The sequence below is a fragment of the Canis lupus genome, chromosome 37, assembly GCF_011100685.1.
Source record: "Canis lupus familiaris isolate Mischka breed German Shepherd chromosome 37, alternate assembly UU_Cfam_GSD_1.0, whole genome shotgun sequence".
NCBI classification, from domain to species: Eukaryota; Metazoa; Chordata; class Mammalia; order Carnivora; family Canidae; genus Canis; species Canis lupus.
This window is the reverse complement of record NC_049258.1, coordinates 23625606-23649559: the sequence shown is the minus strand read 5'-3', so window position 1 is coordinate 23649559 and position 23954 is coordinate 23625606. Positions and strand designations below refer to the sequence as shown.

Here is a 23954-nt window from a genome sequence, read left to right as displayed (position 1 = left end):
CTCTCTCTAATGCTGCACCCACTGTACCTCCTACATGAAATGTGGAAGGGAACTCAGAGGATGTGGGCTATAATTCTGAGCTTCAGTCCCCACAGGGCAGAGGTGGGCAGTGCCCACAGACCACCACCTGGGCTGGCATTCTGTGGCTTCGTGGGTCACCACACAAAGGTGGCTCGAGGACAATCCCTTCCATTCTTCAGGTATCCTGCCAGACACACGGGCTTCCTTTATTTGACCATCACCAACAAGTCATGAAGCTGGCCAAAGGCACATATCCTGGCCCTACAGGGGAGAAAAGCTGAGATCCCAAGAGGAAAAGATTTGCCCAACTTTGCATAGCTAATTATCAGTGGGACTGAGAAGAGAGCCCAAGTTTCTAATACTTGAACATGCTCTTTCCCTCACAGCAAGTTGGTCCTTGGGGATGTCACCTGATGGATCTAACTGCATGTGCCCACATGGGTGGTGCTGGGGCCAGGGAGGATCTCACTGCCCCAACAGGACTATAATGAATGAGCTTTCCAAGCCCCTCAGCTGGGGAATAAGAAATACCCTATATCCCATTCTCAAGGGGCCTGCCACCCCATCCCAGGCTCTTGGGCCCCTCCCCATTTGCAAAGCACAAGGTCCCAAACCTCTTCCTACTATCCAGTCCCTTATTGCCCCTTCTTCCTGGCCAGAGGAGGCTGCTCAGTAAATAGGTGTGTCCTCCTGGGGTTCACGCTACTTGCTGCTGGAGACAGGGTTCAAACTCCAGACGAAAAGTAGATTCTCCAAAGTCAAAAGCAAAGCTGGCAGAAGATCCGTACAGAAAAATGTTTCTCCAAAGGCATTTCATAGAATACCAGCAATTTTCCTCAAAGCTAGAGTGCTACAGACAAACACGCTGGAATCTCCCAAGGTCTGGTTTGGGAGAGACATGGTTCCCATCTACAGAGGCCTGTGAAGTCCTTGTAGGAAGGGATCTGCTTCCCAAACTTATTAGATTGTGGCACCCTTTGTCAACACTCTGAGTGATCTTCTGTGGAATTAGGGCTCAGCACGACTCAATCTAGGCCCAGAATTAATTTTGGAGACATTTAAAACAGGTAACAGCCAGAGAGAGCATCTAGTCCGGGGGTCAACACACTGTGGCCAAATCTGGCCATGGCCTATTTTTGTACAGCCTCTTAACTAGCTTGGTTTTTTGTTTTGTTTTTGTTTTTGTTTTTTTTTTAGTTAACATTTTTAAAGAGCTGGGGGATCGGGGAAGGAAAGGAAAAGCATATGCACCCAAAACGTATGTGGCCCTGCAAAGCCTAAAATATTTACTGACTTTTCCTTTACAGAAAAACAAAAACAAACAAAAAAATACTTGCCAAGCCCTGACCTGCCTTCCCACCTCCCATAGGAGATGTGGCCACAGGCATCCTCCAACTAGAGAGGAGGAGGGAGCAGGGCAGCAAAGATGCGGGAAAGGAACGGAGCCCTCAGCCCCGGGTGGACGGGAGATCCCTCTGAGGCGGTGAGACCGCGTCCTTCCGAGCATCCCCTCGGAGCCTGCACCCCCTAGTCCCCTGGTCCAGGGCTGGCTGGGGGGAAGCGAGCTATGTCTGGACCCAGGACCGACGGAAGGCGGCGGGAGCAGGGACAGGCCCGGTGACAGCTCCCCCCTCCCCCCAGGAGAGCCGGAGGCGGCTGCAGCTGGGGGTCCCGGCGGGGTGGGGGGTGGGGGTGAGGCCTGCGGGGGGCCAGGCTCGGCGGCGGGCAGAGGGGCCGCCCCGCGGCACCAAGGGAGTCGACGGGATTCGGTTACAAGCTGCACCAGCCACTTCCCGGAATCCGATGGGAGTGAGTTCTGAGAACTGGACGGGGGAGGAGAGCGAAGCTGGAGGAGGCCTGCGCGTGTGCGCGTGTGCGCGTGTGCGCGTGTGCCCTGCAGGTCGGCCACGGTCCCCGCGGGAGGCAGCCCAGGCCCTCCTCGAGCCCCCCCGCCCCCCCCATGGTGCAGTCTCAGCCCAGCCTCCCTTGCCCCAGGAGGCCGAGAACTAGGGTCGGGGGCGCCTGCGGCCTTTCCCTCCATCCCGTCCTCCTCCGCCTCTGCGAGCCCTTCCTTCCTCCTCCTCTGCCCTGCCCTCCCTCTTCTGTTCCCTCCCTGGAACTTCTCTGCACCTGAGCCTCCCTCCCTGGGGCCGCAGGGACAAGGGCGCAGCTGGGCCTCAACACCGAGGGGAGACGGGAGGTCGGAGCAGAGGAACAGGGAAGCCTCACTTCGCGGTGCTTCTGGAGCCGCCCCTGCGCTCTCTCCAGCCAGACAGGAAATCAGAAGGAGCCCTAGAAGGTGACACACAGTAAAGGCTGGATTTCCCAGCCTGCTTCCTCCCAAGGCAGAGAGCCTGCTTCGGAGCCCAGCTGGTGGGCAACCCAACAACCCCATTTCTCCAAGCCACCCCACCACCACCAGACACACTTCATTTGCCTTTTTCCTCCCCTTTCCCTGTCACCCACCAAGACCAAGAAGGATGTTGGGACCACTCCCGTGCCTGGACCTCTGTGGTAGCCGCGTGCATCCACATGAAAACACCCCATGATAAGACAAGGTGGCTTCACCTGCTGTTAGCAAGCTTCCTGAGAGGACAATGTGTGGCTTGTGGCAGTGGGGTACAAGGCTACCGTGGCTGCACTCCCAAAGCAATGCATCTGCACCCGGGACCATCCTGGAGAATGTGTTACATGTGGGGATCGAGCACATGCCCCCAACCAGGTCTGGGAAAGATCTGGAGTAGTTTGAGCAAGGTGTGTCCAATTGCTTCATTGTTTAGCTAAGGAAATCAAGAGGACACGCTGTGAAAATCTGAAGGGACTCATTCCCCACATCATACATCACAAGCCTCCTGCTGTGTGACAGCCTATCATCAATTGCAGATGTACCTAAAAATATAAACTAAGTCAGGTGTCCCTTCCAGGAGGAGCCAGCAGACAGGGTGCCATCCCAGGTTCATCTAAAGTGAGTACAGGGAAGCCTGATCCCTTTCTTCAGCAAGCACATCTTCTTGTTTCCACCCCAACTTGCTCCGGGGACCTGCTCGGTGTGTGTACCGTGCCTGAGTCATGTATACAGATACGACTCCAACACACAGAAGCAAAGTAAAGACTCTGGCAAGTTCCTTGGATTCATGTAGGAGGCTTCCCTCAAGTCAAGTCTGTGTTCCTGGACTTGCCTCAACCACTCTTCTCTGGTTTTCCAGCCTGGAAAGCATGTCCGCCTCTTTCTGCCTACCTCTCCAGGAGATATTCTCATCTTCCTTGACTTGACTGATGTTTCCCTGCCACGAGCTCCTGGAACACCACTTGCCGGGATCACACATCTGGCCCCTAAGCCTCTGTGTGGGGTAAACTAGATTTTCCAATGTCCACATAGTGGAAACCACCAGGGTGCTGGGCAGGTCCCTTCAGATCCCTCTTACTGGTTCATTGCATGCTTTTCCAGCTCTACTGGGTTTCTTCTTCCCCAGTGCTTTGTACTGGCGTCCATTCTCCTCTGGAGGACTACCCTTGGCCTTGGACTACCCTTGGTGGAGCCACTTCACCTGCACACAAGTAGACAAACTGGCATGCCTAGGATTTTATGGCCTCATGGGATGACCTCTGTCTTCCTTGTTATGGGACCTATATCAGTCGGGATCTAGGCTTGGGAGACAGAAAACACACGAGTTATCTTCACGGAGAGAATTTAAGGAATAATTAACTTAGTACTAAGAACCGAAGAGGCCAAGGGGAATATGAAAGTGGCAAAGAGGTGACAATTATTAGAAGTACCTACGTCTCTCAGTGTGAGGGATCGAGAGGGAGTATTAGAATTCTGAAAACCTGAAGGCTTGAAGGAAGACACCTCCAGATCTGAAATTCAGCCCCCTCAGAGAGGCTGCTCCTTTGCTGGAGGAACCCAGAGCCCTGAGAAGGGACTGCCAGCCCACCAATAATGGCATTTTGGAAGGGAAGAAATGGGCCTCCTTTGGAAAGTGTTGGAAAAGCTGGAAGCTGCAAAACCAGCTGCTCCTGAAAGGAAATGTCAGTGTGGAACAGCACCACTAAGTCATGCCCACAGGAGCCGTGAACATAGGAGGCAAAAAGGGAGGAGCCCTGGCTACCCCAAACCAGGGGCTGCCTGGCAGAGGGGATTAAGTTTATCCCCCTAGGGACATTGGAATCACTTTATCTTCCATGTCGTTGAGTTCCAGGGGCCACTTGAAATGAACAGGGGTGGGGCCAGAGCTAAAAAAAGAGAGCTTGTGTCTTGTTTCAGCATGTGCATACTCACTCTGATGTGGGCTCAAGAATTGGACTGTTTCTCTTCCACGTATGGGTCAGTTTATTGTGGGAGGCAATAAAGACGACTCCTACTTCAGACACTTAACTACCCAGGTCCTTGAATATGGAAACTACAGAACATCCCAACTAGAGTGGACTCCAGTGACTAGCTAGTGAGATCTCCCTTTCTCCTCCCACCCACTAGTACCCAGATGGGGGGCCTGAGTCCCAGAGAGACCAGGGAGGGTCAGAGAGTGGCAAAACCAGCCCTGGAACTGGAGTCATTCCTCCGTTCAGCAAGTATTTATTAAGCACCTGCTGTTCCAGCCCTGGGTCTAAGCCCTTGGAAATATCAATTAATAAGACATTTTAGGAATGGGCAGACATGGAACGTAAGCTGTATAGTGGCAGCAATGTTTCTTCTCTATATCTCTTCCTTCTGGAATGCTATTAGTTTGGGATGGATTCTTCTTTTCACTTATTGTATCTGCAGACCTCATCAAGAATCAAAACATTTAGAGCAGGGATTGGGGTGAAAAAGGGGAAATCTAGGGAGGCAGCAGCTTACAGATACGATAGAAACTACATTTTCCTCCATGGACATTGGCCACCATAGTTCTGGAAACTCTAGGGCCATCCCAGTTTCAAATATTCTGCTTTCTGTGACTAGTATATCCTCCGTACTTGTGTCCTGTTGGTTTGCATATACCTACATCTATAGCCACACTCCCCTTAGAAACCATCTTGGTGCTGGCACTGGGCAGCACAACAGCTCCCCCTGGTGTTCTGGAGGAATGGCCTGTCTCAGACACTGGTGGGGACCTACAAGGGTTGGAAATCAGCTGTTTACCAAGTTCTTTCATGAAACTAACCAGCTATCGGTGTTGAGAGCTTTAAAAGATCTAGCAGGAAGCCTCAGAAGAACTGGGGAAGTCAGAATTTATTCTGGGTTTGAGAATCCTTAGATTCTGTTCCCCTTGGTTCCGGTGACACCCAAGCCCATTTCTTGTTGATGACAGATGTGAATGTGCCCTGAGCCTGTAAGATAAGAAAGGCAAGGAGGTCAAACACGAAGACAGAGGAGGTGCTGGAAAAAAACATAGATGTGGCTGCAACTCGTTCACCTGAGTTCTGATGGAGAACTATGGTCCCTGCTCACTAGTCCAAGGGCTGAATAGAAACCCAAGTTATCTAGATCTTTGTTTTGCCTCTTTTCTTGACCACCTTTTAAACAATTTTTCATTTATTTATTTATTTATTTATTTATTTATTTATTTATTTAACAGAGAAAGAGCACAAGCAAGGGGAATGGCAGGCAGAGGGAGAGGGAGAAGCAGGCTCCCCACTGAGCAGGGAGCCGGATATAGGGCTCCATCCCAGGACTCTGAGATCATGACTTCAGCTGAAGGTAGACACTTAACTGAGCCACTCAGGTGCCCCATTTATCTCTTTCTTTGATTACCAGTCAACTCATGGGAAACAGAGGAGACAAAGGAAAATCAAGTCCTTCCCAATCCTGATGATCAATAGCTTGAGAATTTTCCTTGTCAGACTTTCCTCAAAGCATTTGGTAATGTATACTGAAATTCCAACAATCCTAACATATATCTGGTTTATGCTTTTCCACATAGTCATGGAGATTTGAACACAGACTACCTGGGAATTCATTTATTACATGGATCAACAGAAAATAAAATGGAACACATGATGGCACCTTTGAAAACTCAAATATCCCCAAACTGGGACTCTTTGCTAAGAATCTGCTCTCTGGGGGATCCCTGGGTGGCTCAGTGATTTAGCGCCTTCCTTCAGCCCAGGGTGTGATCCTGGAATCCTGGGATCGAGTCCCACCTCGGTGTCCCAGCATGTAGCCTGCTTCTCCCTCTGCCTATGTCTCTGCCTCTCCCTCTCTGTCTCTCTGTGTCTCTCATGAATAAATAAATAAAATCTTAAAAAAAAAAAAGAATATGTTCTCTGTGTTTAATGTGTGCAGATGGATGGGCATGTGCTCTTTCCAGCAGATATAATTTAAAAAAAAAAAAAAAAAGCATGCTTGTCATAGAGAGATCGGTGAATCCAGAATGAGTATCATCCATCCCTTTTCTATTTAAGTAGAATAACCCCCTAACCTACCTTAACCTATCCTAAATAAGTAGATATCTCTACTATGCTAAAAGTTCTCTAAGCAATAAGATTTACAAACTGTCTTAATTACCCATTCCTGGTCATTGCCAAAGTTCACTGTAAGTACTCTCTCACACTGCTGTTGGGAGGATAAGTCAATGAAACCTCTAGAAAAAATGATTTTGAAAAAAAAATGTAATAAGAATCTTAAAGATGTCATCCTCTTTGACTCTGTAACTTCACTTCTATAGCTGTATCCTAAGAAAAATTTTAAAAATATTAACAATGCTGAATAAATATGTATATTTCATACGCATTTTTCAATAAAAGCAAATAATTAGAAATGCAGTAAGTTGGTTGGTTAATTATTTTATGTAAATCCAAATAACAGAGTATTAAGTAGATCCTGCACTACAGATATGTATCTAATAGACAATGTATCTAATATATAAATGCAGAAATTATATATGTGTGTATATAAAATGCAGATATAAATAGATTAATCATATATACACGACATTAAATCTTAAAATGATGCATTTTCCAGCTCATTTTTGGCTGAAGCCCAAAGAATAAAGAACAGAATAACAGGGAGAAAGTATTCCCACATACCAAAGACTGTAGACAGCTGGGGAAGGAAGCAGTTAACATTCCCTAGGGGAAGCCTTCAACTAGTAGGAGATGAAAATCAATCAATGGATAAATGTCCCAGCCTCCCATCATCAGGAGGGACAATTCTAAGGTACATCTTATATAGTTTCTACCTCCCTTGCCTATGACAGTCATCAGCCCCGTAACATACTCTATGCTCCCCCTTTCCAGGCCTACACTCTCAATTCCCACCATTCCTGCTTCCTAGAATCTACTTCATAATATAAAACCTGTATGTACTCAAGTCCTTGTCTCAGGCTCTACTGGAGGGTGAGAAAAGTCAAGTCACTCCCAAAATGTAATACCTTCTTGAGCACCGGTTTTTAGATATCGAAAACTCAGGAAGGAAGCAATCTTCAAAGAGCTTTTGTTTTGTCCCCCAGCCAAAGCAAGGAAACAATAGGAAAATGTGGCTCTAGGATTCAAACAAGGAAGAGGAAATGCTCAGAGGATTCACACAAACTGATAATTCAGTGAACTCTCCTGTCACAACATTATCATCAGTGCTGCCATTGTTACTGTCAAACACCAGAGATGCAGAAGTCAGACAGGGTCCCTGCTGGGCGGGCATTCAGGACAGTGGAAAAGACTCCTGGGGCTAGGACCTGTTTCAGGCAGTTCCTCTGCTTAACACAATTACCTGGCTGCTCCAGCTGTGTGGAAGGGGACTGTTTTAGAGACCACAGTGGGATACCCATCAAAATGTAGTGCTGAGTGTCAGGGATGGGAGGACTCTGATTTGTGACGAGTCTCTCATTCCCAATATAGAACCCGAGGCACATCTAGACAGCTGGCTCTCTTCTTTTTCCCCCATGGATTTCAAACTGTGCCTTAGAAACAAACAGGGATTCTGAGGCCAGGAATGAAATAGCCCCAATGATGTGTGGTCCTTGGGATCTGAATAGGAAGCCAAAAGAGAGCAAACTGTTGCGACTCAATCCCAGGCTCTTACCCTTAGCTCCCCTGCCTACAATACCGAACTGGCCCCTAAACTATTTGATAAATATGGGCAAGAGAGAAGTGGAACCAACAAAGTCAGTAGTTGTAGGTTCCAAAGGTTTAGGAGAGAGGTTACAAAGTCAATGTCTTCAGGGTTCAGGCCAGTAATATGTGAGTGAAACAAGCAGAGATTTGCAGAGACGATGGTGAAGAGTACATGCCCCATCTCAAAGGTACTTCTGAACTCAAGTGGGATGCAGCGTTGTAGAACAAATTTTTAAGAGCAACCAAGAAGTCAAAAAATCCAGATTGTATATGAAAGTCACTGACTTCAGTGGTGGCACCTAGTTCGAATATTTATTGCTCACCCCATGTTGGCCTGCATGGTCAAAACACATCTGTGGACTAAAGTTAGCTCCGAAGCCATCAGGTAAACATAATCATGGAAGTAAGATAATCTGCTGTAATTGGAGAGTATATTGAAATAGACATCAGATGGCATAGTAACAGACAACTATAAAATTTTTAAAAAGTGGAAAGAATGGAGAAAGTCTTTAGAAAATGGGTTGTAGACAGGCAGAAGGGATTGCACTTGAATTAATAAACTTACAAACTTCAATTTGGGGCCAGTTTCAACATCTGCTATTATGAGGTATAAGGATAATGGTGACTTTATAGAGCATTATGACCACATTGCATCACATAATGTCCTGACCCTGGGAATAGCCAGTTAGCTTTCTTCCTGTCACTGGCTTAACTGCCTCAGGACACCGGGTTCAGGACTAGTAGGTTCTGTGCTCTAGCCCCAATCGCCTAGTCCTACCCTCAACCCCCCAAATGACCTCTTTTACAAGAAGCCTGACTACCACCAAGACAAGCAGAAAGACGGCCCATTGCATGAAGACATCCAGACGGAGTTGAAGGTCCATAAATAGAAAGGATAAACTATCACAAAGGGTTTAGAAAAGGAAAAGTGAAGTTGACACTTACACAATACCCAAAGAAAGAAGATCCTGGTCCAGGCAGAGCCAGGATGAGTCCCAGGGGCTTAATGAAGCTCAGGGGACTGTGAGAGTAGAAAGGACACTCCATTACCTCTGCCTTTCAGTGATTTTTTTTCAAGTTAATCATTCACTGTGTTTGTTCAGTGTGTTTCAGTTGTAAATTTGATATCATTGTTACAAGATAAGTGAAATAATAGCACAAGTTCCAGATAAAGTCTTGTTGGAATGTGGCCATATAGCCACTCACTGTGGCAGCTTTTGCCTGCAAAAATTAAAACATGTACTATCCAGCCCTTTATTTTCCAGGTCCCTCCAAATGGCCCTGTCACCTGACATAACTCACAAAAGCTGCTGTGAGGTGTAACTTCAGTCATGATTTTTTCACTTCATACAGGACTTTCATCAAAAAATATTTAATGCCTTAGACACTATGATTCAAAGTTCTTGCACTTAATTTCAACCTTGGGGCACCTGCTAGGCAGGTGTCCCTGTGCTGTTACTTTGACTCTGTAGACTATAAGCCCTTCAATAACACATGCACGTGAACAAGGCCAAGTTCTATGTAAATCTGGCAAAAATGGTGAGCATGGTATAGGTGACTGGCACCAGAATGAAGCAGGAAAACCTAATGACCTCCTTTGCTTTCTCCTTCTCTCCCAGACTCCACCAGTGTGTGCAAAACATGTGACTACAGCACATTATTACAAGATACAGTAGAGCATTACAACATGGTACCACCTTAAGGCAGAACTATGGCATATTACTACAGGACACCACGGAAAATATATTTAGTTACAATGTTATAACTAACCTTTTACTGTGGGGTCCCACTGCAAGATCTGCTTCTATCTACTGTTATAACTAACATTTTATATTAAAGTACCATCATAAGATATACTTACATCTGGTAATGTAACTATAACATTATTGCAAGATGCCTCTGTTCCTGGGCCCAGGGACACCTGCCATAACACCTTGAAACTATAATCTCTCCCCACTCCCATGCTAAGACCTAATGCACCCACCAAGAGCAAATTGGCCATTAGAGAAACCCATGTTCCAGCAGGAACAAGTGGCTCATCAATATCTAGAAAGTAGGACAAAACACAGGGACCTACCTAAGTTGGCTCAACAATAGGTTCTGCATCTTTCAGGTTGCAAAGAAGATGGAAGAATTGGGTTTCGAGGCCTCAATCTTATAGATCAACTTTGGTCTGGCTGGCATATGATTTTTTAAAGATTGCAGAACTTTTACGATTTAAGGGTAAAATGCATTGGGGGTAGGAGATGATGTGGTACCTTCATGTGAATTATTTATACAAGTTTCAGGTTCAATGACACAAGGGATTCCACACAGATATCAGAATTACTTGACCCCAAGGGTCCCAAGACTGTATTATATCTAGGGTATACTGTCAGAAGATGCTTGGGGATGTCATCCTTTAAAAAAAAAAAGTTCTAAATACTCATATGCCATTCTAGGCCTCTGTTATGTTTTTGCCCTTCCTCATGTTCACAGTTCCTGGGCTCCATCTTGACAGGACCTGAACTAATTTCTAGAAAAACTGAGCATTTTCATTACTAATTACCAACAAGTGAAGCTAGAAGTATAAGCTGATGATCTGGTCATGGATTTTCTGGCTGTTGTACCCCAGACCAGGCAGCTTAGAAGATCTCTTTCAAACCAAGTTAAGTTCTTTTCACATCCAGAAAGCATCTCATCCTATCCCAAGCCAAAACCCAATCATACATTTCATTAGCAAACCTCTTAAGCAGGAAGTGTGTGTTTCCCCCTGACTCCCTTGTTTATCCCTCTATCTATTATACCTCACTTATCCTGTTAACATGAAAAAAAGGCCAGGGTACTCCAGGTTGTCACTCTCCAGCTAAGCAAAAACACACAAAACACCATTCCTCAGTGAAAGGAGACAGATTTTACTTAGAGACCTGGGGGCAGAGAAGTAAAATCAAAGATGATTATGGTGGTCTTGGGCCGGCCACATAATAGGCTTTTCTTTTTGCTGGCCGTGGAAGAAAACAGGACATGGAAAAGCATGACGTCAAGCAGTGTCTTCAACCAGAGCATTGGCGTATGCTGCTGACTAAGGAGACAAGAATGAGAAAGTGTAAGATTTATGCTCAGGAAACCCATGTATTTTTTTTATATAGGGAACTTCTCAGCTCAGTTTCTCAGATTTCGTGAGACATAGGCCAGAAAGTTTGAGAAATCAACCTTCAAAAAGGTAGGTCTAGTGGTTATGTCACCCTCTCTACTGAAAGGGAAGATTCATGGGAGGCTCTAGCATAAAGAAGACAAGTAATGAATGCAGAATGTTTAGGGTTTGCTTTTTTGTTTTCTTTTGTTTTTGTTTTGTTTTGTTTTTAGGACTGGTGGGAAAGTGGAAGAGAGCTGCAGTTTTGCAGGGAGCAGGGAGGCTGTCAAAGAGTTGGAGGCAGTCTCTGGAAGGCAAAAGGAGAGCTTTGCTTTGACAAAGGCATGACACTTTGGAACACCTGCAAGCTAGGATGGCAGCTCCTCAAGTCTGAGAGTCCCCTTTTGTTATCAGAAAATGTCATCAATACCTTGTCTTCCTGTTCTTTTTCTGGCATAATTTCCTTGCTTTTTTTCTCTGTAGTAAATCCTTCAGATGGCACGATGAACACTTATATCTACAAGCCTGCACCATCTTCTTACATTTCCCAATTCTGGCCAGCCCCAGGGGTCTTGTTGCAACAGCAGCCTCTGTCTGCTGTCCCCCTCCTTCACCCCAGGTCCATGTATCCAAAGCAGCCCACCCATCACTCCCTTTATATAGAGAGACAAGTGGCCATGACATGGGAGCTCCTGGTAAAAGGACCTGATGATTGGTGATGCCTTGTCACAATGGCTGAAAGTCAACAGAAGAGCTTGGTTGGGTGGTTGGGAAGCACTGAGACATTTGGATGAAATCAAGAGAGGACCTGTTAGGACTACTAGAATCAGCTGGCTGCCCATCACTGTAGCCCATACAAACCACCCTGTAGGCTACAAACCAAGTAAAATTGTACTAGTCTTTCAGACTCCGTAACTTCAAAGCCTTTATTGGCTGGCACATTTAGGTATGCATTCCTGGTCCCATCATCTTATTTATAGAAAGAACTTTTTTAGCAAGGATTTGAACAATATGGATATTTTTAAAGAATGTATTGAGGACAATTGACATACAATAAACTGCACATATTTAAATGTACAATTTGATGTTTTGATATAGGTATATGCCCATAAATCTATTTATATAAATCGATAATAAACATATCCTCCACTCCCAAAAGTTGCCCTGTGATCCTTTGTAATCTCTCCTTCCTGCCTCTCCCCACCCCCAACTCCAATCTCCAACAATGTAGAGTTCAAACCTGTAGCTCAATTTATCTTGATTATCTACTATCCCTGCCATGTCCCCCAGAGCCCCACAGAAATACGGCTTCAACCCCAAGAAACTGTAAGTCTGGGAAGAGAAGACATGCATACAAAAAAATTCTGGACAGAATATGATAAATGATGTAAAATGTGCCCAAAAGATGAAGAGTTTGTTGAGGAAGTAATTATAGAATTTGGTGCCTTTGTTTTGAGTTTTGAAGGACACATAAAAATTTAGTAAGTAAAGATGCTAAAAAATAAAAAATCAAGTAAGATACTGAATTTTTCATGAACACCTGTACTTTTTCTGTTTCAAATAACTCAACTTAGCTGGAACAGCAGAGATTACCTGAGGTGGAAAAAAGAAGACATGGCTAAAAAGCAAGGTTGAGGTTGAGAAGGCAGATATGAAACCTTGTAGGGTGGTAAAGAGTTTCCCAAACATTCTGAGCAAGAGTGACATGATTAGTCTTGCTTTTGAAAGTTTCACTGGACAACAGTTGGCAAGAAAATAGAGACCCAAGTAGCTTCCTCAATAGTATGTCCAAAATTAACAAGTAATGGTCAAGGGTTGCCACCCCAGAGCATGAAAATGTCAGGATCATGAAGGAAGATTCAACATGGACAAGAAAGGAGAGGGAAGAGTCCAGGAATACACTTGGATGGTTGCTAGGTAGTGCCAGAAGGCAAAGACCTGCAGGGAGGCCCCAGGGGACAAGTCATCTCCTCTCTTCCTTTAAAGCTTGGTTTCAAACACACTTCCTGAACAATGGCTCATCCTCTTCAAGAGGATCCACCTTTTGCAGGGGCAAGGGAGATGATAATCCAAGCGCCTCCCATAGTCCCTCTAGTTTCCTGCCTCTTGCAGACACTAGAAGGCAAGAAATTCTACAATACTCTTGTTCTTGGGCAGCCTGGGTGGCTCAGTGGTTTAGTGCCATCTTCAGCCCAGGGCGTGATCCTGGAGACCCGGGATCGAGTCCCACGTCAGGTTCCCTGCATGGAGCCCGCTTCTCCCTCTGCCTGTGTCTCTGCCTCATTCTCTCTCTCTCTCTCTCTCTCTCTCTCTCTCTGTCTCTCATGAATAAATAAATAAAATCTTTTAAAAAAATACTCTTGTTCTTTTAACGTAAGACCTGTGGTTTTAATACTAGGGAATGCAATAAAGGTTGAGAAGTTAGAGAAGAGAGATACATAGAATTGTTTTTTAACTACCTATGTACACATATGTGAAGTTGAGTTTAATTTATTCTATGTCCTCTTTCATCAAAAGTTACTAACAGTCCAGTTGTTTCCATACCTAAAAATTGAGATCTTTAAACTTAAAAGATTAGAGTGGATGATCATGATATGCCCTAGAGATGATTTGATAGAACAACTGATTTATTCATCCAAAATTGTATTGAAGATCTGCAGTGGCCTCTGGGCCTATATGTTTCTGTGCTCTTTCCTATGCATTCACGGTGGTGTGGGTCAGAGTGAGGAATGGATAGAAAGGAAGTGATGGAGCCATGTTTGTGAGATCCCAAATTATGACAAAAATCTACCTAAGAATTTACCAGCCTAAGTACATATCAACTTGGATCCCCCTCCCTTACACACACCAAATACCTGAATAAATCCTCACTTTGTAAATAAGATATCTTTGTTCAAGAACTTTGTTTTGACAAATAATAGTGATCCACCTCTCGATTAGCAGGGATTTCTTGAGAATTTCTTGAGTGCCTATCTTTATGCTTAGCATTTTTTTTTTTTTGCTTAGCATTTTTTTAATGTAAAATATGTATGAAACAGTCTTACATGAGAAATTATTCCAGTTTCTTATGCAAGAACAATTCAGCTCCTCCATTTATTAGCTGCAGAGTCTTGGACAAATAACCCAACCACCCTAGTCCTGTAATGCAGCAATAATAGTACCAACCTCACAGGGTTGATATAAGGATTAAATAAATAGGTAAATATCTCTAGAGTACTTACCAATTCCTGCCACTGCTCCAAGCACAAGCTATTATCTTGGCTCTGTACTCCCAGAATATAAGTTGCCTAAAGGAAGACACAGAGTGAAATAATAAGGACCAGTCAAGATTGGATGTCCATCCCAAACTACAGACTTATCTCTAAAGGAGGAGGTTGAGGGCAGGTAGAGGAAAAGGACACATGGGTAAAGTGAGTCTGGAAGAACCTTCTATGTCAGAGCAATAATGGTCGAATAAAGCCTCTTTAGAGAAGCTTGGCTGTAAAGCAAAGGAGAGAGAGGTTGCCACAGAGAGGGTTACCTTCTTCTGCTCCAAAACAACCTCCACTCTCCACTACCTCACCTCCTGTCTCTCCTCTACCCACTGCACTCCTGACCACACCCCCTCCTCCTCTGTCTTTGCAGGAACCTAACAGTCACGTGCTCCACAGGGTCAAATAAGGATTGGAAAGCAAGATGACCCTCCTCCAGTGCTCTGCACAGTGCTTAGCACTCAGTAGGTCCCCAGTGAGTAATATGAGCACCCCAGGTCTGGCGCTTCCACGTATGAACTTCATATTGTTACTTTGCAACCTCACTCTTTTTATTCTGCTGTCTCTTTCCAGCTACGTCCCCTAAAACGTCCAAAGGCTGATGACAAATCCTGTAATTTTGCCCCTAGACCATCTCTTCTACTCCTGTAGTTTCAACTACACAAAACTCTACTTTACCAATGTTCTACATCACCAGCCCCATTGCTCTTCTCAGCTAGTTATCTATATCTCATTTGTTCTCTGAGCACATGAGTGAACATTGGGTCTATTCAGTAGGCATCTCCATCTGTGCAAAACTAAAACCAGCGCTTTATATACAAATATAGGTGCTGCTTCAGTATCTACTGGTTATTCACTCAGGACAGAAGTCTAGGACTCAAACTTTCCCTTCATAGCTCTTCCCTTTACCTCCTCAGTGTTTTACAATCCATCCCTTCTTCTCCATCCCCATCACTGACTTGGATCAGTGTTCTCTGGGTTTTAATATTCAAGCCTTTTGTCCACATCTGTCCTCTTGATAAACATGAAGTGTGTGTCACTCCCTGGGTGATGGAACTCCCTGCCCCTATCCAGCATAGCAGAAAATACATGAGGAGACACTGTGCAGAAGCACTAAAATTAAGTAGACACAGATTTAATTCCCACCTCAGCTATTTAGTATTTATGTGTCCTTGAGCAATTTCCTGATGCCTTTAAGGAAGTAATTTCCAACTGGGCATTTAGTTCCCTCATTAGTAAAATAATAGGATTGTCATTAAGTCCCTGTCCTTCTGGCTTTAACTAAAAGAAGATTTTTAAGACCAGAGAAATGAAATAATCTGTCCACGTTTAGTAGATCAAGAGGCTTGGATCAAGAAAATCAATCTGAATAAATGCTGAAGGAGATCATCCCAGGTCCTACTGCTCAGCCCCTCTCCCATAGGTTTGGTCGCTGACCTCATGTGGACTTTGTGACATCCCAGAGTGGGGAAATCCAAGTCCACAGTGGCCTGGTTTCTTCCGATGATCCCCCTTTGCCCCATCTCAAGGCTCAGAAAATCATTTTCAGGTAAATAACCAGAAAACCCACATTGGGATTCTAACATCTACCATCACTGAGTGCAGCCACTCTAGGATATAGCATTGTTGCCCATTCCTTAGGACTCAGAGGGCTTTCTTCAGGAATGTAGAAAAATGTACCACCAAGGAAAGGGGGGGAGCAACTGTCAAGTTCTTGAGTATGTGGTCCTGAGGGAGTGTAGACATAAAGGGAGCAGTTGGGGAATGTTTTGTAAAAGGAGGAGAGAGAGGAAGTAGTGATGGAGGCATTACTGAAGAGGCTTCATTCATTTTCAGGCATGAGGCATTGCTTCAGTGAGAAGCAAGGCATTTGCAAATATTCATCAACCCCCCATTATGAATAAGACATCGATCAGCTCTCCTGGACTATAAAGATAATTAGATAGAGATTCTCTGGATCTGGATGTTTACCATTAGAAGCGCCTTAAGTGAAAAGGAGCTTCAGAGGCTTATAAACAGCCCTGTACTCAGGGGACCTGAGGCTTGGTTTATGCTCTCCTATCATCATCCGGAACATATCTTTTAACAAGAGGCCAGTATAATCATCTTGCACTGGATCCCACCCACAATGTAGCTTGTTCCGGGGACACATGGCCTATGAGGAACAGGCATCACAGGAAGTTTCAAGTAAGTCAGGCCAAACTATAGCTAAAAGGGTAACAAAACCATAAAGGAAAACCTGGAAAATGTCAAGTTGGCCTTATGTGCTCACCTAAAGAACCTTCTGAGACTCTCCTACCCTAATCAGGGAAGTTTATAACCTCCATTGTCTTTGCTTCCTTACAGCATGGCGAAACCACCCAGCACTATTGCAGGACAGTGGTCTATAGGACATACAAATATTTCCGCACGGTGATATAGTCCTTACCAGAACTCCAGAGCACCTCTGTGGCATTACCCTCCACGTTTCCTCCCAGAACAAAAATAAGACTGCCCATCATTGACAATTTTTTTGATCAATAAAATCTGGTCACTGCAACACACAAAGAATCTGCATCTTTGGGGTGGAGGACTGGGGGAAGGGGGTCATTATCGAAAGCAAAGCCTTTGTTTTGAAGATTTCCCTAGGCAGTCATCCCTGCTGTCCCAGGATAGGGTGCGAGGGGGACAGGGTCACCAGATCTTTGTGTTTTGGACCACAGAATTCTGAGATTTGTGAAAGAGTTACTTTGTTCTCCTTCTTTAGTATAAATACAGCTAAACTTACTTTTCAAAATATGAGCAATTCTGCCCAAAAGAACAATGAAGAAACCAAATAGGCAACAAGTCTATCAGGCAAGATTTCTTTGTCTCTTCCAATTTTCAAGATCATCAAGAGCCAAAGTAAAATTGTTCTTCCAGCATATCTTCTCTCCTTCACCCTTATTGCTCATCACTAAGAGTAGGAAGTGGAGTTTGGAGTTTCTTCACAGCAAGCCAAAGAGATATAATTGGATTATGATGTTCTTTCTTGACCAAATATTGGTCAGTGGAGTTATAAGAGACAATTATACAAAAGATAATCCCAGAAATACTGAGAGTCTCCTCTGGCCAATGTACCCTACCAATATGTTGGTCACAATGCCTTGCAATCAATTATAAAGGCATTGACCCTCAAGTGTGACAACACTCTGTCACTCTGATCCTTAGCCCCTTTGGGTGTCAACTCTTCTCCCTTTCACAAGGCAGGTACTCTCAAACTCAGTGACATGATAGTGCTTGGTGGGTGGGATAATATGAAGAGGGCAAAAGTTCATGGCTTGTGGCCTTCAGAACATGAAGGGTGAAAAGAAAAACAGAGAAAGAGCACAGGGGAAAAATTAAAAAAAAAAAAAAGGCCATAAATCTCAACAGTAGTACCTCATGGCACAGTGGCAAGAAGCCTGGCCTGGAGATGAGGAGATCTGGGCTTGAGATCTAAGTTTGCCTATAATTTGTGACTTTGGCCAAGTTACCCTTCATCCCCAGACCTATTTATTATGAAACTGTTCTCTAGCAACCCTACCAACTCAAAGTTCCTTACTCCGGTTGGTAGATGGATAAAACACATTTGTTCCTAAAGACCACATGAGGCCAATGATTGAATATGTGTGATATTTTCATACCATAACACCCCTTTTGTATTCTGAGGCCACAGCCCTGTTTTTGCCTTATTACTGAAGGGAACTGTATCCCCAGTGCATTCCAGCAAGAGACAGCTTTTTCTTCATTACGGTATAGACAGGGGTTAAGATCAGTGGGGTCAGGGGAGTAGCTAATGTGGAAACTTTATTTGGAAGCTTCTAAAGCCTAAAATTTAGAGTTACTCTGTGCACTATTACACCATGCAGCCTTATCGCTAATAGTTACAAAACGAATGGATGTATTCAAACAACATTTTGAAAGTCCAAAAATAACAAAAATAAAACTTTGAATTCTTTCCAAAAGGAGAATCTCAAATTTGTGCAGAAGACCTCCAAATTCTCACACCCTACCTCTAAGAATTCACTATCTTCCCCCACCCAGTCTTCCATCTTCCTTCAGTATTAGATTCCTTCACTATGGCCCTAGTGGTACCTGTAAAAGAGAAAAGGCAAGCAGATGGAAAGTGAAGGCCACATCTACTCCTGTCTAGCAAGGAGGGTAGTAGGGAGCAGTAGGCAGTCTCTGGCATGGGAATCAACAATCCCCAGTCCAGCCATAGCTCTTGCACTGCCAGGGTGCAGCCCTTGGACAAGCCTCTTGACCTCCAGAAGGAGGGGGGAGGGTCCAGGTGACTCCTGAGGAACTTCCCAGGGCCACTGGTCTTGTGATGTGTCTCCTCCCTTTTAGCAGCCCAAACTCTCTCTTCCTGGAAAACAGAAATTGTTTATGGAAAAAACAGTTTTGGGAAAGCAATTCAAATTCAAAAAGGTTGGGAAAGGAGCCTGGAGGACAAATGGGAAAGAATCCCAGCAAACCTTCAGGCAGAACCCAGTCATCCTCAGAACCAAGATGCTTCCTTGTTTCCCAGAACTAGATGGGAAGAGGCAAGTGGAGTTGAGATCCCTTCTTCTTTAGCTTTGGGCTCTGGGTTCTCTTTATTCCCTACAGGAGACAGCAGATGAGTCTTGAGCTCAGAGACCTCTGCCCCTGGTGGGACCACTCTCCAGCAGCTTTCCCATCCCATTGCCTGCCCCTAAGCCCCCTTCGCCTGCCCAAACAGCAGCAGCAGCAGCAAAAGCAAAGGAGACAGGGTGTGCATGTGAATAGGGTAGAAGGTCCCCACTTCCCAGCTGAGGTCAACATCTGGAGAGACTTAGGTTTTAGAGAGGGATTCAGACTGAGTCATCAACATGTGTAAGGACTGTCAGCAACTTTTCCATTTTCCTTCTTAATAAGCCCCAATTCCCGGCCTGCTGGGGAGATCTAGCCCTGGGAAGACATCTATTGGACTAACCAGGAAAATTATGGAGTGAATTGGAATTGGAGAAGTGAGATGGGACCCCACCAGAGATCTGACTTCTAAAACAATGATGCTTAAAGCCCCTGCCCCTTCCTAATCTAAGAAAAGGGCCGTTGGGAGTACTGACCTCCAACCCCTTCCCCACAGCACCACTTTGGCCATCCCTCCAAGAGATAAAAGACTACTATTCAGTTTATCCACCTGTTTTCAGGCAAGATAACACTCAGCCCAAAGACAGAGGGAGCTGATAGCTCCTCTTCTAAAAAGACAAGAAATTTAGTTCTCTCTCCATGTCCCCTTAGCAATACCAGAAAATATCCATTTCTATTCAAGAGAAACAAAACTAAGACCCACCAGGGGTCAAGCCAAAGTATGGAACAAATAGTTTTACTGGGCATCTCTGCTATTCCTGTGCTGGATTATTTGAAGGAGCTCATGGAACCACTCTGTGCCTCAGTTTCTACATCCAAGAAAGAAGAGGAATTGGGCAGCCCAGGTGGCTCAGCGGTTTGGTGCCTGTCTTCAGCCCAGGGCCTGATCCTGGAGACCTGGGATCGAGTCCCACATCGGGCTCCCTGCATGGAGCCTGCTTCTCCTTCTGCCTGTGTCACTGCCTCTGTGTGTGTGTGTGTGTGTGTGTGTGTCTGTGTCTCTCATGAATAAATAAATAAAATCTTTAAAAAAAAAAGAGGAGTTAAAAAACAGAATTAGAGATAAGAAGACAGTCAGCAGACTGGATTCACAAACACTCTGCAAAGGTTAGCTCCAGTTCCCCTAAGGGTCAGGAGTGAACTCCTTGTGCTCTATCTAAATCTCCCTTGGCTCACGCAACACTGAGGCAGAAATGGAAAGAGAAACAGAGACGGGCAGCAGTGCCTAATGCTCAGCTCCACTCTGTCCTCACTCCAGGAGGCCTGACCCAGAAGCCAACCCAAACACCCACAGCCCCAGCCCCGACTGGCCTGCAAGCACCTCCCCCCACACTGGACTCTGCTGCTGGAGTTTCTCAGCATGAGTGTCTGAAATCAGAACTTCTCCTCAATCCTAGGCAAAAGGAGACTCCTCTTTGTTCATCAGTTCTCAAGTGTGACTGCCTTATTCCCTGTGATGTCAGCTTCCCGTTGGCAGAGTGGGTCTTTGGGGATGGGATGGACTTAGGGCACTGGGGAGAGAAATATTATCCAGTCTCCAGGACCATCCAGAAAATGTATTTCCAACTAACGAGGCCAGTTCCTCTGCAAATGCTTCAGCCAGCAGGCTCAGGAATAATGGGGCCTATGATGGAGACAACATCTTTTTCACACTTCCCTGTCTAGAAATGCTCTTGTGTGGTATCCAGAGTCACTTTGTGTCTTACTGTCTGTCTTCATAATGCCCAAGAGGCAGGAATGAATGAATGTTCATTGACCACCTATCGTGGACTCTGTCAGTACCCATGGAAAACACAGTAGAAACTTAAAAACACAGCCCCTAACTACAAGCAGCCTACTACAAAAGTCTGAAAATGTCAGGGATCACCTAACCCAACCAGTTTATTTACAAAAGAAAGGACCTGAAGTGCAGAGAAGTGATGCTTATGGTGTACTCAGGACTGGAACCAAGACACTGCCTCCTCTTGAGATCACACTCGCGCACACTACACGGCAACATGGGCATGGATCAGGGTGCCACACACTTAGATTTGGTTGACTTTGAGAACAGTATTAAAGGACCATGGGCCCTGGACAAATTACCAAGAAAAATGAGAATTTGAAAAGTCAGGAGCACCTTCCCTGGAGAGGTGGGACAAAATGGAGAGGAATGAGGCAGTTGGAAAAATAGAAGGACTTTTTATTTATTCAACAAATATCCTACACATCCTTATCAGGCTCCTGCTCTGTGGCAGGAATGTTCAAGGCCTCAGGAACATATAGCAGCAAACATAATTTTTAAATGTGTGCTTTCACGGAGCTTGCTTGTAGGAGGAACAAGGCAGGGGTGCACAGGAAAGTCCCAAGATACAAAATGACAAGGCTGCAGCCTGTTTCCTGGAGCTCCTCCTTCTTTGAGCAAATCAAGGTCTCCAACAGAACCCTCCTGGAAATAGGATAATAGAAAGTATCATTTCTGATGGCTTTACAAGGAATCTAGGTTTAAAAACATGACGTGTACTTTTACCTATAGACATCAGAAATGCCAAGAGTAGAACTTGAATGAGTTCTCTTTTCTATTCAACCCACTTTTGCTAAGAGCCTGCTGCATGGAAGGTGCTTGGTTCTTGAACGAGAATGATAGCAGTGGAAAGAGAAGGGGGAACAGAAAGAGGGAATTCTTTTGAAATGTTTTTCCAAAAGACTGAATATAAGGTATGAAGGAGGAAGAAGAGAAGGTTGGATATTGAATCCATTACTGGGAAAGTTGGAGATGGTGGTGATCTCTAACTCACACTACCTGGAGCTCCACGCCCATGTACCCAGCAATCATGCAATATCTCTATTTGGAAATATCAAAGGCACCTCAAACCTAAAATGTTTTCAACCAAAATGCATGATGACCACTAGCCTTTAAGCCGGTGTGTGGCACCAGCATCCAGCTAGCTCTATTACACAGGAACAAAAGCCACACTTTGTACACCTTCTGCTCTCATCAACCAAAACCAGTCCATCCATCACCAAGTCTGTGTCTGTTGCCCACATCTCTACATCCTAATCAACACCCCTTCTGGCTCAGGCCTGAGCCACAATCAAATATGCCTCTCTCCTGAACCACTGCAATTGGCACTAGACTCTCCCTTTATTCATTCTACATCCCCATCAATCCACCTTCTACCCAGCAACCTCTAATCTCATCACATTACCCTCTTAAACAATTTTCTGTAGCTTCCCAATGCACATGAGCCTAGTCTGGTCTCTGCCTCTCCAACCTCATCCTGCACCCTGTCAAGATGTAATTATCCTGCACCATGTTGGGAAGTTATTGTTTACTGATTTGTGCAGATTTCTGATGACTTTTTCCCTCGCTGATGAGGCTGAGGGCCACCATGAAACCAGGGTCTATGTCTGGTTTTATCCACAATGATTTTTCTAACACCTAGGTGCATAATGCATACTATGTGATCAATAAATATTAGACGACTGAATTTTTTTAAATGGTGAAGCCAATGGTTCTCAACAGAGGGTGATTGTGCCCCTCCCCCAAGGCAATGTTTAGAAACATTTTTGGTTGTCACAGCTACTGGCATCTACGGGTAGAGGGTCAGGGATGCTGCCAAATATCCTACAATACATAGGACAGTCACAAAATTAGCCCATAGTGTCAGAGTTAGATGAAAGAGAAAGAATATTTATATTTTGCTCATATTGAATTGGGTTTCCTAGAGTCACATCCTTGCAGAAATACATTTGTGATCTCCCAGTGGTGTAAGAGAGATTTAAACACACATGCACGTACACACACTCAACAGTCATTAAACTTCCTACAGGCAGGAGATACCTATTTTAATGGTCTCTTGTACTCCCCCAGAGGCCTGACACAGAGCAGAAATTGAGTTGTTCAATAACACCTGTCTGGAAGTCCTCATTTAACATAAAAAGGGCCTCAAAATTGAGGATAGCCTTGAGCTGCACTCAAGGGGCCAGCTTATTTCTCCTATATGACAAGTGTAACAAAGCTCAGTGACATCACAGTGGAGCCCCACCCACCTGCTAAGCCACACCCCTTCACAGTCACAATGGCTAAGGCCTTAAATACCCAGACTCCTGGCCTCCCGGCCCTGCAAAGCCCCTCATTTTGGCAGAAATTACAATGTCTACCAGCCGCAAATTAAAGAGCCATGGCATGAGGAGGGGCAAGAACCGAGCTCCTCACAAGGGAGTCAAGAGAGGTGGCAGCAAAAGAAAATACCGGAAGGGCAGCGTGAAGAGTAGGAAACGGGGCGATGACGGTAAGGATGAGCAGGCGAGCAATCAAACAGGAGCCCTCCCTCGTGGAGAATTTCCTGTTTAATTTCTACTGGGGCAGGAAGAGGAGAATGGGGACGTTCCAACTGCTGTCCCTGTTGCAAACCTGTCCTTCCCCTACAGCCAATCGCAATTACCGCTCCCACTTGTGATGCCACCCGTGGGCTCTGTCCTGGTGGACTTCACACAGCACCAGGCAGCAAAGAGAGGATGACGGCCAGAGAAGAGCCTATCGTGTGGGTTAAATGCCAATCGTGACGAAATGAGGAATGTATATGTTGGCTGTTTCTTCTTAACATCTCAATAAAACTGTGAAAGCTGAACGTGTTTTCTTTTTGATCTGTTGGCTGGAAAATGGGCTTGGGCAGACTTGGGAGAGAATTGGCAGGTATGAAACCATCCAACAGGTTGGGAGAGAATTGGCAGGTATGAAATCACAGGACTTGGAAAATATCAAGAGTCGTTTGTCGTTGACTCTCTCCCCATGCGCCCCAGCACTGGCTGGACACCATCACCATACTCAGGTCATGCGCCCCAGCACTGGCTGGACACCATCACCATACTCAGGTCTTTGTTTCCATGTGCGATCTCCCTCCCCACCATAGAAAGGGACCAGTGCTAAGAGACCACCTGGAAGAAAT

At 45.1% G+C, this 23954-nt stretch overlaps 3 long non-coding RNA genes across 4 annotated transcripts; all 3 read right to left on the bottom strand.

Annotated features, from left to right (window-relative positions):
• Positions 1–2476: 2476 nt before the first annotated feature.
• Positions 2477–23777, bottom strand: LOC102156055. Of its 2 annotated transcripts, none has more exons than XR_005385384.1 (4): positions 22847–23777; positions 14383–14448; positions 5163–5328; positions 2477–3664 (listed from the first exon to the last, which is right to left on the bottom strand). It is a non-coding gene; the product is annotated as an uncharacterized LOC102156055 (long non-coding RNA). The 2 variants fall into 2 exon arrangements; XR_005385383.1 differs by having other exon boundaries at positions 2480–3669; positions 22847–23766.
• Positions 10923–11819, bottom strand: LOC100686867. Its single transcript, XR_005385382.1, has 2 exons — positions 11592–11819; positions 10923–11110 (listed from the first exon to the last, which is right to left on the bottom strand). It is a non-coding gene; the product is annotated as an uncharacterized LOC100686867 (long non-coding RNA).
• LOC119867961 lies at positions 21188–22824 on the bottom strand. Its single transcript, XR_005385387.1, has 2 exons — positions 21533–22824; positions 21188–21451 (listed from the first exon to the last, which is right to left on the bottom strand). It is a non-coding gene; the product is annotated as an uncharacterized LOC119867961 (long non-coding RNA).
• Positions 23778–23954: the final 177 nt, after the last annotated feature.